This window comes from Chrysemys picta, chromosome 17 (genome assembly GCF_011386835.1).
Source record: "Chrysemys picta bellii isolate R12L10 chromosome 17, ASM1138683v2, whole genome shotgun sequence".
In the NCBI taxonomy this organism is placed as follows: Eukaryota; Metazoa; Chordata; order Testudines; family Emydidae; genus Chrysemys; species Chrysemys picta.
In genome coordinates, this window is record NC_088807.1 from 5,165,584 (window position 1) to 5,177,991 (window position 12,408).

Genomic DNA, 12,408 nt, shown 5'->3' on the forward strand with positions numbered 1-12,408 from the left:
GGTCCTGATCCAAAAGGAAGTTGGAGGGGGGTCGTCCAGTTCTGAAGGCAGCACCCCACCAGCAGCAGTGCAGACGTAAGGGTGGCAATACCATACCATGCTATCCTTACGTCTGCGCTGCTGCTAGCGATGGCTCGGCCTTCAGAACTTGGCTCCCAGCCAGCAGCCACTGCTCTCCAGCTGCCCAGCTCTGAAGACAGCGCTACTGCCAGCAGCAGTGCAGAAATAAGCAGTACCACCCCTTCCCCCAAAAAACCTTGACCCCACAACTCCTTTTTCGGTCAGGATTCCTACAATTACAACACCATGAAATTTCAGATTTAAATAGATGAAATAATGAAATTTACAAATTTTTAAAATCCTATGACTGTGAAACTGACCAAAATGGACCGTGAATTTCATAGGGCCCTTAATGACACTTACATCACACCATCCAATTTATTGCATTTTGTAGGTGGAATTCCTCTTCTGACTTCCCTTCAGCCCCTGCTTGCATAAATCCCTGGATGGAGAATTTGCTGCATCAGAGACCCCAGGTCTAATTCACGCTCTTCCTATCACAATGAAGGCTCCCCTTTTTCTCTGCATCCTCTCTGCTCTCACGGTTCTGGGTGAGTCAGGGTTGTTTCTCTGCAGGGACTTGCATTCCAGGTTGTACAAAGTAGCAAGAGTCCAACTTGATCCTTTACATACATTTGTTTATAAATGTCACCAAAAAGCCAGTATTGGAAAAATGGACCAACTGGACATGTCAAAGGGAAAAGAACATGTTCCTTGTGAAGTCACGAGTTGGCATGACAACAACACGTTGAAATATTATGGAAATAAGAGGAAATATTGATACCTGAAGTCGTCCAAGACATGTTCTGATTGGTTCCTTTTTAGAAATGGCTGAAAAATTGCTGTTTTATCCCCCCCCAAAAAAATGTTGTGGGAAAAATCCACTTTTGAAAATCCCCTGTTGGGAAATGCTGATTTTCCTGCAGGAAACTTAAATAATGGGGAATATGCAGCCAGGGTCAGAGCTTGTGTGTGTGTGTGTGTGTGTGTGAAACTTCAGCACTGGAAAGCAGGTTGCACCCGATGCTTTCCCTAAGAACCCAGGAGACAGTGCGGGGGCAAGAAAGGGACAAATCTACATGAATAATTGTCGCTCTCCTTTTCTAGGTGCCTGTCTGCAGTGTGAGGTTTGCATGACTTTGGCAGGAATTGCAGGGGCAGCATGGAGACCTGCAGCTCTGGAGAAGATTCTTGTGGCATCCTTCTGCTTGAAACCCAAATAGGTAGATGAGCCAGATCTCATACCACCATGGTCCAGGGACCAGAGCACACTGGATTCTACTCCAAGTTCTAGGCAAAGAAAGGGGTCTAGGGGGTTGGAGTAGGAGGTAGGGTAGGAATCAGGCTTCCTGGGTTCTATTCCCAGCTTGGGGAATAAGGCCAGTGGGTTGGAGCAGCGATAGTTTTAGGGGTAGGCCACCTGAGCAACCGCCCAGGGTGCTATGCAGCAGTGAGAGGTGGGCATTGCTGGCTGGTAGGGGAGGGCCACAAACTCACACAGGTGACCCTCAAGGATGGGAGGGAGATTCTCAAACCTGAGTCACTCTTTTTAGGTGACAAATCTGAGGAACTGTCCCAGATTGAGATGTCATAAGGAGGTGGTTTTGGAACAAATTGATAAACTAAACAGTAATAAGTCACCAGGACCTGAAGGAACTCAGTAGTGCTGTGATTTCACATCTAACTGTCATCATTTAAATCAGCTTCTGTACCAAATGACTGGAGGACAGCTAATGTGACGCCAATTTTTAAAAAGGGCTCCAGAGAAGACCCCTGCAATTACAGGCCGGTAAACCTGACTTCAGTACTGAGCAGACTGGTTGGAACTATAGTAAAGAACAAAATTGTCAGATGCATAGATGAACATAATTTGTTGGGGAATAGTCAACGTGGTTTTTGTAAAGGGAAATCATGCCTCACCAATCTACTAGAATTCTTTGAGGGGGTCAACAAGCAGGTGGACAAGGGGGAGCCAGTGGATATAGCGTATTTAGATTTTCAGAAAGCCTTTGACAAGGTCCCTCACCAAAAGCTCTTACGCAAAGTAAGCTGGCATGGGATAAGAGGGAAGGTTCTCTCATGGATTGGTAACTGGTTAAACAATATGAAACAAAGTGTAGGAATAAATGGTCAGTTTTCAGAATGAAGAGAGGTAAATAGTGATGTCCCCCAGGGGTCTGTACTGGGCCTAGTCCTATTTAATATATTCATAAATGATCTGGAAAAAGGGGTAAACAGTGAGGTGGCAAAATTTGCAGATGATACAAAACTATTCAAGATAGCTAAGTCCCAGGCAGACTGCAAAGAGCTACAAAAGGATCTCTCAAAACTGGGTGACTGGGCAACAAAACGGCTAATGAAATTCAATGTTGATAAATGCAAAGAAATGCACATTGGAAAACATAATCCCAACTATACATATAAAATGATGGGGTCTAAATTAGCTGTTACCACTCGAGAAAGATCTTGGAGTCATTGTGGCTAGTTCTCTGAAAACATCCACTCAATGTGCAGCAGCAGTCAAAAAAGTGAACAGAATGTTGGGAATCATTAAGAAAGGGATAGATAATAAGACAGAAAATATCATATTGCCTCTATATAAATCCATTGTACGTCCACATTTTGAATATGGTGTGCAGATGTGGTCGCCCCATCTCAAAAAAGATATATTGGACTTGGAAAAGATTCAGAAAAGGGCAACAAAAATGGTTAGGGGTATGGAACGGCTGCCGTATGAGGAGAGATTAGTAAAACTGGGACTTTTCAATTTGGAAAAGAGACGACTAAGGGGGGCTATGATAGAGGTCTATAAAATCATGACTGGTGTGGAGAAAGTAAATAAGGAAGTGTTATTTACTCCTTCTCATAACACAAGAATTAGGGCTCACCAAATGAAATTAATAAGCAGCAAGTTTAAAACAAACAAAACGAAGTATTTTTTCACACAACGCACAGTCAACCTGTGGAACTCCTTGCCAGAGAATGTTGTGACAGCCAAGACTATAACAGGGTTCAAAAAAGAACTAGATAAAATAATGGAGGATAGGTCCATCGATGGCTATTAGCCAGGATGGGTAGGGAGGGTGTCCCTAGCCTCTGTTTGCCAGAAGCTAGGAATGGGCGATGGGATGGATCACTTGATGATTACCTGTTCTGTTCATTCCTTCTGGGGCACCTGGTATTGGCCACTGTCGGAAGTTAGGATACTGGGCTAGATGGACCTTTGGTCTGACTCAGTACGGCCATTCTTATAACATGTGGAGGGAAGTGCCCAGATTTCTCCCTGCTTTCTCCCAGCAGAGGAGTGGGGGTGCAAGGAGTGATGCATATATACTGCTCGCCCTCTGCCCCAATATTCCTCCGTACCCCCATAGGAGGCTGTGAAGAGGGGAACCTAGGTGCCAACTTTCCAAAGTGCGGGGGGGTGCTTGACCGCCAGCTCTCCCCCAGGTCCTGCCCCCACTCCATCCCTTCCCCCAAGTCCCCACCCCTGCCCCACCTCTTCCCAACCCCACTCCGCCTCTTCCCACTCAGTTCCACCCTACTCCGAGTGCCGTGTCCTCACTCCTCCCCCTCCCTCCCAGCCTCCTGCACGCCGCAAAACAGCTGGTCATGGCGGGAAGGAGGCACAAGGAAGGAGAGGGAGACACTGATCCACAGGGTAGCCGATGGGTGGGAGGCTCTGGGGAGGAGGGGGGAGCTGATAGGGGGGCTGCCGGTGGGTGTTCAGTACCCACCATTTTTTCCCCATGGGTGCTCCAGAACTGGAACACCCACAGAGTCGGTGCCTATGGGGGGAGCATGGAACAACGCTAGGCGCTCCGTGCATCCAGGTCACTTTCCCCACCTGGGCTGTGCTGTGAGGCAAGCGTCAGGAGCTGCAGATCTCCTGCCCTCCCCTTATGCAGGTCAGGGGGAGGAAGTGACCAGGGAGCCCTGACATTGCTCATCGCTTCCCCCCCAAGACTCACTAGGGGTTCGTGGAGGAGCAGCGTTGGAGGGGGGGAGCGAGCAGCAGTGTCAGCTGCTCCCTACATCCAGGTCACTTTCCCCAAGTGGGCACAGGAGGAGAGTGCAAGGGCTAAGCGTGCAGGAAAGGGGTGCATGGGTTCAGGGCAAAGGGAGCACAGTGCAGGGTTTAGGGGCACAGGAGGGGGATGCAGGGGGTGGGGGGAAGGGGGTACAGTGCAGCATAAAGTAAGGGTGGCAAGACACCATATACAATGGCACCCTTACTTTGCTGCTGCTGGCGGCGGCCTTCAGAGCTAGGCACCCAGCTAGCAGCTGCCACTCTCCAGCCGCCCAGACAGTTCTTAATTTGTGCTGAGGTTTGCTGGGGCTGTGCTCCTCTTTCAATATAAATTAAGCACTGGGGGGGCGGGGCGCGGAAGAGGGAAAGGCAGCAGGGCCCTGGTGGAGTGGGAAGCCTTGGGACCAGAGGTGATGGGGGATGGGGAGCCCATGGTGGCTAGGGGCAATGGGGAGACACTGTGCCCACGGGGGCCAGAGGTGCCAAAATACAAGTTCGCCATACAAGTTCGCCCAGGGCACCATTTTCCCAAAGGCCAGCCCTGGGTTGGAGCAGGGTGTGGGCTAGGACTCAGGCCTCCAGGGTTCTATTACTGACTCTGTGACCTCAGGCAAGTCTCCATGCTTCAGTTTCCGCCTGGGTAGACTAAAGATAAAGACACAGCCGTCTTTTTGAGGAGCATGGGGATAGGGTGGCAGAGTTGGTGAGTAAACATCGGTCTTCTCCTTCTGTACAGTGGGATTTGATATACAGAAGGTAACCAGGTCCTGCATGGCGTCCAGTGAGTGCAGAGCCAGCCCTGTTGTTATGAGGTTTGGGGAGGGAATGGCAATAAGGAAGAGCACCACCTGTTGTGTGGGGGATGCCTGCAATACAGCTTCCGTTACAAGTACGTATCCCTCTCGCTATCTCCCCACACTGCTAACACTCCCACACCAATTCTTCCTCTTCATTCCCCCTCCTCCCTCTCTGCCCATCTTCACCCCTCTTTTCTGGAATGAGCCCCTGAGAACAGTCTCCTGCCCCACAGGGGGTGCTGCAGTGAGTTATACTGAGCCCTGAGAACAGTCCTGCTGCCTGCAGGGGGTGCTCCACTGAATAGCACTGGGTCCCTGGGGGAAGAGGTGGAATTAAGTGAATGTGGCTCTAGACTGGCACAAACTGCAGCTGATTCCACATGGGGCATGGTTCAATTGGTCTGTGCTGCAAACTCATGCCACTAACCTTGCTACGTCCAGTGTCTCCTGAGCTCCTGTATGGGGGATGTAGGGCTGAGCTGTTCAACCCTAACCTGCTCTCTCTGTCCTGAAGCCTATTCTGGAATATCCCCCAAGTTGACTGTATTTGCTCGGCTTCTTCACAGTGCCCCCAGCAAGTACAACCCCTGCTATTCTCTGTTTAACTTTCCATGCGGCGAAGCGACCTTAGCTTGCACTGGATCGGAGACCCATTGCATCGCAGTAACCGGAAGCATAACAATGGGTAACTTGAATTTATTTATTCTGGTATGCTATTTGCTTTCTTATTATTTCCTCTCAGACGACACCTATGGTCTGGTAGATAAGGGATTGGGCTTGGACTCCAGACACCTGGGTTTTAATGTCGGACAGCAACTGGCCCATTGTGTGACCTCAGGCAAGCCTCTGTGTCTGTTTCCCCTTGGACTAGATCTCTTCTATTGGGGGCCCTGTTACGCTAGGCGCTGCACAGACCCTGACTGAGATTGGGAGGGTCCCCCATTGTGCCAGGCACTGCACAGACACAGCCATTCACCATTCCACAGATTTTACCATCTAAATAGTCAAAGGAAGGATTATTATCTCCATTGTATGGATGAGGAAACTGAGGCCTGGAGAGATTAAGGCTGGGATCGTCAAAGGAGTTTGGGGAGTAAGGGACCCAGATCCCATTAAAATTCAACCGCCGCCTATGTTACACTCCTTTGAAAAATCTGCACCTACGTGATGTGCCCAAGGCCAACCAGGGAGTTTGTGGCAGAGACAAGAATTGAATCCAGATATTATGAGGCCCAGCCTGGTCCCTTCATTAACACAAGGCCTTTTTTCTTAGAGATCCCACTCCCTGTCACCAACCATCAACTGTTTTGTTGCTCAATTAAGAGTGGGACTAATACAAAGCCCACTGAGGTGAATGGGTGTCGTCAGTGGGTTTTAGATCTGGGGTCCCAGTGATTTGTCCAAGGACACACAGTGAGCCTGCATCAGAGCCGTGGAGGGGGAGGCTGTTGGGGCCTAGATGAGAAGGGGAAACAGAGGAGATGAAGAAGTGAAGGCCATGGAGGGCTTACATGCAGCTCTGGGGAATGGAGCAAAGGGGAGGCCTAGATGGAAGTGCAGGGAGCAGAGCAGAGGATGAAGCTGAGGCTGTAGTGTTTAAGATGGGCAGGAGGTGTGGATTTGTGGGTAATGGCGACAGAAGGAGACAAAGCTCCCTTGACACTGACCACTGCTTCTTTTTCCAGGGGCAGGTTCATATCCTGTACAGATCACCATGAAGGGTTGCGCCACTGAATCCACCTGCAACCTTTTAAAAGGAGATTCCGGGACCTTCGGAGACAACATGAAGATAACCACAGCCACATGCAGCCCAGCCGCTGGCAAGTCTGAACCGACTAAGGGACCTGCCCCGGGTGCAAGTGGCACAGCTAAGGGACCAGCCCCTTTTGCGGCTGGCACCACTCCAGGACCATCTGGGCTTCTCCTCCTCCCAGTCCTCACAGGGTTATTCCTGGTGAAGCTCCTCTCCTGATCCCCACACTGTGCACCGGCAACACTGCACTGAATAACACCTGTTCAGTTTGCAATTTCCCTTCTCAGCTGCTGCCTTTCCATTCCAGAGGCTCTCCCTTTCTGGATGGATTTGCTTCCCCTTTAGTTTGTTGCACTGAATAAAACAAACTGGAAATCAGAAAACTCTGGAACTGGCTGAATTATTTTGACAGGAAAAATGTGTCAAAAAGCAGATTAGATTTATGGAGGCCCCCTAGTAATTAAATTAGACAGCACAGACAGGGAGTGCCTGCATCCAGCAGCCTTAATGAAAGATCCTCTATTCATCAAAGCCAAGTCCTGCCGGTGCACCCTACAGTAGGTAGCTGTAAATTTACAGTGCACTTGGGAAATTATTGTTCAAAATCTGGAAGAGAATTTTTGTGGTAGAGCTGAGAACAGAACACTGGACTCCAAGGCTCCACCCCAGCACTCATATTAGAGTTACTCATGTTTACACTTAGGTATCACACTTAAGCAGCTTCCTGAAGGGGGACCTAACGTGGCAGGTCTATTAGCTCATGTGTTGGGCACATGGAGCTTTTCTCTGCGTAAAAAAAACCCCTTGATTTTCCCACTTAGTCCTCTCTAACCAACAGAAGCGGGTGGGAGGGAGCATAATTAGATAGACAAGGAGGGGAAGCAAATTAGGGTTACCATATGTCTGGATTTTCCCAGACATGTCCGGCTTTTTGGTCCTGTTCTGTTTCACCCCATTTTATAGCTTTGGCACAAGGCGGGAATCCTTTGTCTCTCTCTGGGTTCCCACCCCGCCTTCTAAATGGAAAAGCACCATGTTTAAGATGGATTCCAGTATCATATGACATGACAGGGGAGGGATAGCTCAGGGGTTTGAGTGTTGGCCTATTAAAGCCAGGGTTGTGAGTTCAATCCTTGAGGGGGCCATTTATGGAACTGGGATAAAGAAACTGTCTGGGGGTTGGAATAGCTGACCTCCTGAGGTCCCTTCTAACCCTGATATTCTAAGAACAAGAGTTCAGAGTAGCAGCCGTGTTAGTCTGTATCCGCAAAAAGAACAGGAGTACTTGTGGCACCTTAGAGACTAACAAATTTATTAGAGCATAAGCTTTCATGGGCTACAGCCCACTTCTTCGGATGCATACAGCTTATGCTCTAATAAATTTGTTAGTCTCTAAGGTGCCACAAGTACTCCTGTTCTTTTTAAGAACAAGGGGTCACCAAATGAAATTAATAGGTAGCAGGATTAAAACAAACACAAGAAAGTATTTTTTCATGCAACACACTGTCAGCCTCTGGAACTCCTTGCCAGAGGGTGTTGGGAAGACCAATACTATAACGGGGTTCAAAAGGGAGCTAGATTCATGGAAGATAGGTCCATCAATGGCTATTAGCCAGGATGGGCAGGAATGGTGTCCCTACCCTCTGTTTGCCAGAAGCTGGGATTGGGTGACAGGGCATGGATCACTTGATGATAACCTGTCTGTTCATTCCATTTGGGGCACCTGCCATTGGCCACTGTTAGAGGACAGGATATTGGGCTTGATGGACCTTTGATCTGACCCAGTATGGCCGTTCTTATGTTCTTATGTTTAGAAGAAAAAAGGAAAGAAAGGTTATTAAAGAGAAGAAAGATTGTTTGGTTATGTTTGGTAAGGAGAGATGATTTTAAAGGCCTAGTATGGCATGTTATTAAAGAATAGAAAGAGAGAACTTTAAATTTTTTTTTTGTTTTTAAAGGGTTAGTTTGAAAGAATAGAGGCAAGTTATTAAAGAAAAGAGAGATTTTTGCTTAGGTTTAGTAAGGAGAGATGATTTTAAAGGCCTAGTTTGGCATGTTATTAAAGAATAAAAAAATTTAAATAAATTTAAAATGTTTATTAAATATAAAGTTAGGTTAAAAAAGAACACATGGCAAAAAAGGGAATTTTATAAAGCAGAGACTGTTTAGTAAGCACATGGTAAAAATATAAAGGCAGGTTAAAAAAGAAACATTTAAAATATTAAATATAAGGGTAGTTTAAGAAAAGAGCATTTAAAAAGAGTTAAATAAAAGAGAAACATATAAAGATAGGTTAAAACAGAGACCAGGGCAAGAAAGGGAAAAGAAAGCCCCTTTGCAAAGGGCAAAGATAGACAGCACGTGGTTGAGTCAGAGAGAGAGAGAGAGAGAGAGAGAGAGAGAGATTACCCTTGCAGCTGCTCCTGGGTAAAGAGAGTGCTTCCAAGACTCACAGCCCCTCAGGATAGTTATCACCACCTTTGGATGGGACCAATCAGAGGCTGTTCTACAGCTGTGTCATAGAATACATTTTCCTGAACCAATCCTATAGTCCCAAGATTTTTAAACAAGAGCCATCTCCCTCCCCCTCTTTATACCCCCCTTTAACTGCCTTATTCTTATCTAAAAAACAGACCCGAAGCATCTTTCCTGCCATCTAGGACTTTTACATAGGTGTTTTAATAAAGGTTAAAACCATAAGCCCTTAGTAACAAACAATTTTTAAAAGTTTTCCACTATATTTTAGACTAACATTGGTCATTTTTTAGTAAGGACAATTTGAAGCAGCATGCTTTTTCAGCAAAGCCACTGTTAGCAAAAATAGCGTCTGTGAGTCAGTGGATCAGAGATAAGAAGGCTGCTTCTTTCCCCGCTTTTTAACGAAAGCAAGTAAAAGTTATATTCAGTTTTGTAAAGGAATAAAGCTCTGCTTTCTAATCACTTGAAAAGACAAGCCTAGATGAAGAAACTGCCCTTTATTTAGCACTTTTGCATGTGTTTTAATAAAAAAATGGACATGCAGAAACACCTCAGGGTTAAATTTACAAACACTTACTAACAAAAAGTTTATAAAAGCTTTTCCCCATGTTTTTAGTGAGGACAATTTGAAGCTGCAGGAAAAACAGCATCTGTGAGCCAGTGGATCAGAGAGAAGAAGATTGCTTCTTCCCCCACTTTTTAAAAAATAGAGGTGAAAGTTAGATTAAGTCTTGTACAGGAATAAACACTTTAAAAGACAAACCTATATGAAAACACATCACTTCATTTAGCACTTTTGCATGTGTTTTAATAAAAAGCTAGCATACAGAAACATCCCAGGGCTAAAGACACAGAGAACCTGTTTATAAAAGTAATTTATAGTGATAAAAAAGTTCCCCCCTATATTTTAGACTAATATTGGTCATTTTTAGTAAGGATAATTTGAAGCAGTGTGCTTTTGCAGCAAAGCCCCAGTTAGCAAAAACAGCATCTGTGAGTCTCATAGACTCATAGACTTTAAGGTCAGAAGGGACCATTATGATCATCTGGTCTGACCCCCTGCACGCTGCAGGCCATAAAACCATCCCCGCCCCTTCCCTGGACTCTGCTGCTGAAGTCCCCAATCCTGTTATTAGTGACTTCAATCGGCAGAGACCCTCCTGCTAGAGATCCCTGCCCCATGCTGCGGAGGAAGGCGAAAAACCTCCAGAGGCTCAGCCAATCTGCCCTGGAGGAAAATTCCTTCCCGACCCCAAATATGGCGATCAGTAAGACCCCGAGCATATAGGCAAGAGTCAGTGGATCAGGGTTAAGAAGATAAGAGATAAGATAAGAAGGCTGCTTCTTCCCCCACTTTTTAACAAATACTAGTGAAAGGTATATTAAGTTTTGTAAAGGAATAAACACTTGAAAAGACAAGCCTATATGAAGACACATCCCTTTATTGAACATTTTTACAGGTGTGTTTCAATAAAATAGAGCGTGCAGAAACACCCCAGGTTTAAAACCACAGGACCTTAGTAACAGCCAGTTTATATTCCCCTTATTCTGTAATCCAGTGGATCAGAGAGAAGTTTATTTTCCTCCCCACTTTTTAACAAATCCATGTGAAAGTTATATTAAGCTTTCAGTTTCTTAGGACTTTTAGATTTAAGTATGAATTTTTCTGTTACATTATCAGAATGTCTTTGTTTTTAAATGTTTGCCACCCCGTGTGCTGAGACACAGGTCCACGCTCCTGTGTTTGTTTTGGGTCCATAGATTTTATTAAAATAATACATCACAGGCTGGAGCTGTGGCTTTCTCTACATTTCAAAAACAGACATGACTAATTAGGCTAGCCAGTGATCCCTGCACTATAGTCTATACTTAAATCTCTATACTTCTTTCTGATCCACTGGATTACAGAATAAGGGGAATATAAACCAGCTATTACTAAGGACCTGTGGTTTTAAACCTGGGGTGTTTCTACATGCTCTATTTTATTGAAACACCCCCGTAAAAATGTTCAACAAAGGGCTCTGTCTTCATATAGGCTTGTCTTTTCAAGTGTTTATTCCTGTACAAGACTTAATCTAACTTTCACCTGTATTTGTTGAAAAGTGGGGGAAGAAGCAATCTTCTTCTCTCTGATCCACTGGCTCACAGATGCTGTTTTTCCTGCAGCTTCAAATTGTCCTCACTAAAAGCATAGGGAAAAGCTTTTAAAAACTTTTTTTTAGTAAGGTTTTGTGGGTTTAACCCTGGGGTGTTTCTGCATGCTCATTTTTTATTAAAACATATGCAAAAGTGCTAAATAAAGGGCAGTTTCTTCAGATAGGCTTGTCGTTTCAAGTGATTAGAAAGCAGAGCTTTATTCCTTTACAAAACTTCATATAAAGTTTCCTTTTTTTCTTTGCCGTGTCCTTTTTTAACCTCATTTTATATTTAATAAATGTTTTAAATTTATTTCAATTTTATTCTTTAATAACATGCCACACTAGGCCTTTAAAATCACCTCTCCTTATTAAACCTAACCAAAAACCTCTCTTTTCTTTAATAACTTGCCTCTATTCTCTCAAACTAACCCTTTATAAACAAAAATCTTTATTTTTCTTTAAGTTCTCTTTCTATTCTTTAATAACATACTATACTAGGCCTTTAAAATCATCTCTCCTTAATAAACCTAACCAAAAATCTCTTTTCTTTAATAACCTTTCTTTCCTTTTTTCCTCTAAACCTTACCAAATCTTTCTTTTTTTAATCTTTAAGCTCTCTCACTCTATTCTTTCAACCTTTTTCTCTAAACCAGTTGTTCCCAAACTTGTTCTGCCGCTTGTGCAGGGAAAGCCTCTGGCGTGCCTGGCCAGTTTGTTTACCTGCCGTCTCCCAGTGGCCGCAGTTCACTGCTCCAGGCCAATGGGAGCTGTTGGAAGCGGCGCGGGCCGAGGGACGTACTGGCCACCGCTTCCAGCAGCTCCCATTGGCCTGGAGCAGCGAACCGCGGCCACTGGGAGCCGCGATCGGCCAAACCTGTGGACGCAGCGGGTAAACAAACCAGCCCGGACCATCAGGGGCTTTCCCTCCATAAGCGGCAGAACAAGTTTGGGAACCACTGCTCTAAACAATCAACCAAATGTATCAAAGCACAAGCATGCAACATTCCCGCTATTCAAACATGAAAAACAATTTAATTTTTTTTCAAAATGGCCGACGGTGCCAAACCACGACACCAATGGAAACAGGAATGGAGGGCAGGACATAAGCATTAAAGGGGGCAGAGAAACCTGTCAAAAATACATGGTGATGAA

At 45.4% G+C, this 12,408-nt stretch overlaps 1 pseudogene; it reads left to right on the forward strand.

Moving 5' to 3' along the window:
- The first annotated feature begins 437 nt into the window (after window positions 1-437).
- LOC135976317 (phospholipase A2 inhibitor gamma subunit B-like) lies at window positions 438-6,972 on the forward strand (annotated as a pseudogene).
- The last annotated feature ends 5,436 nt before the right edge of the window (window positions 6,973-12,408 follow it).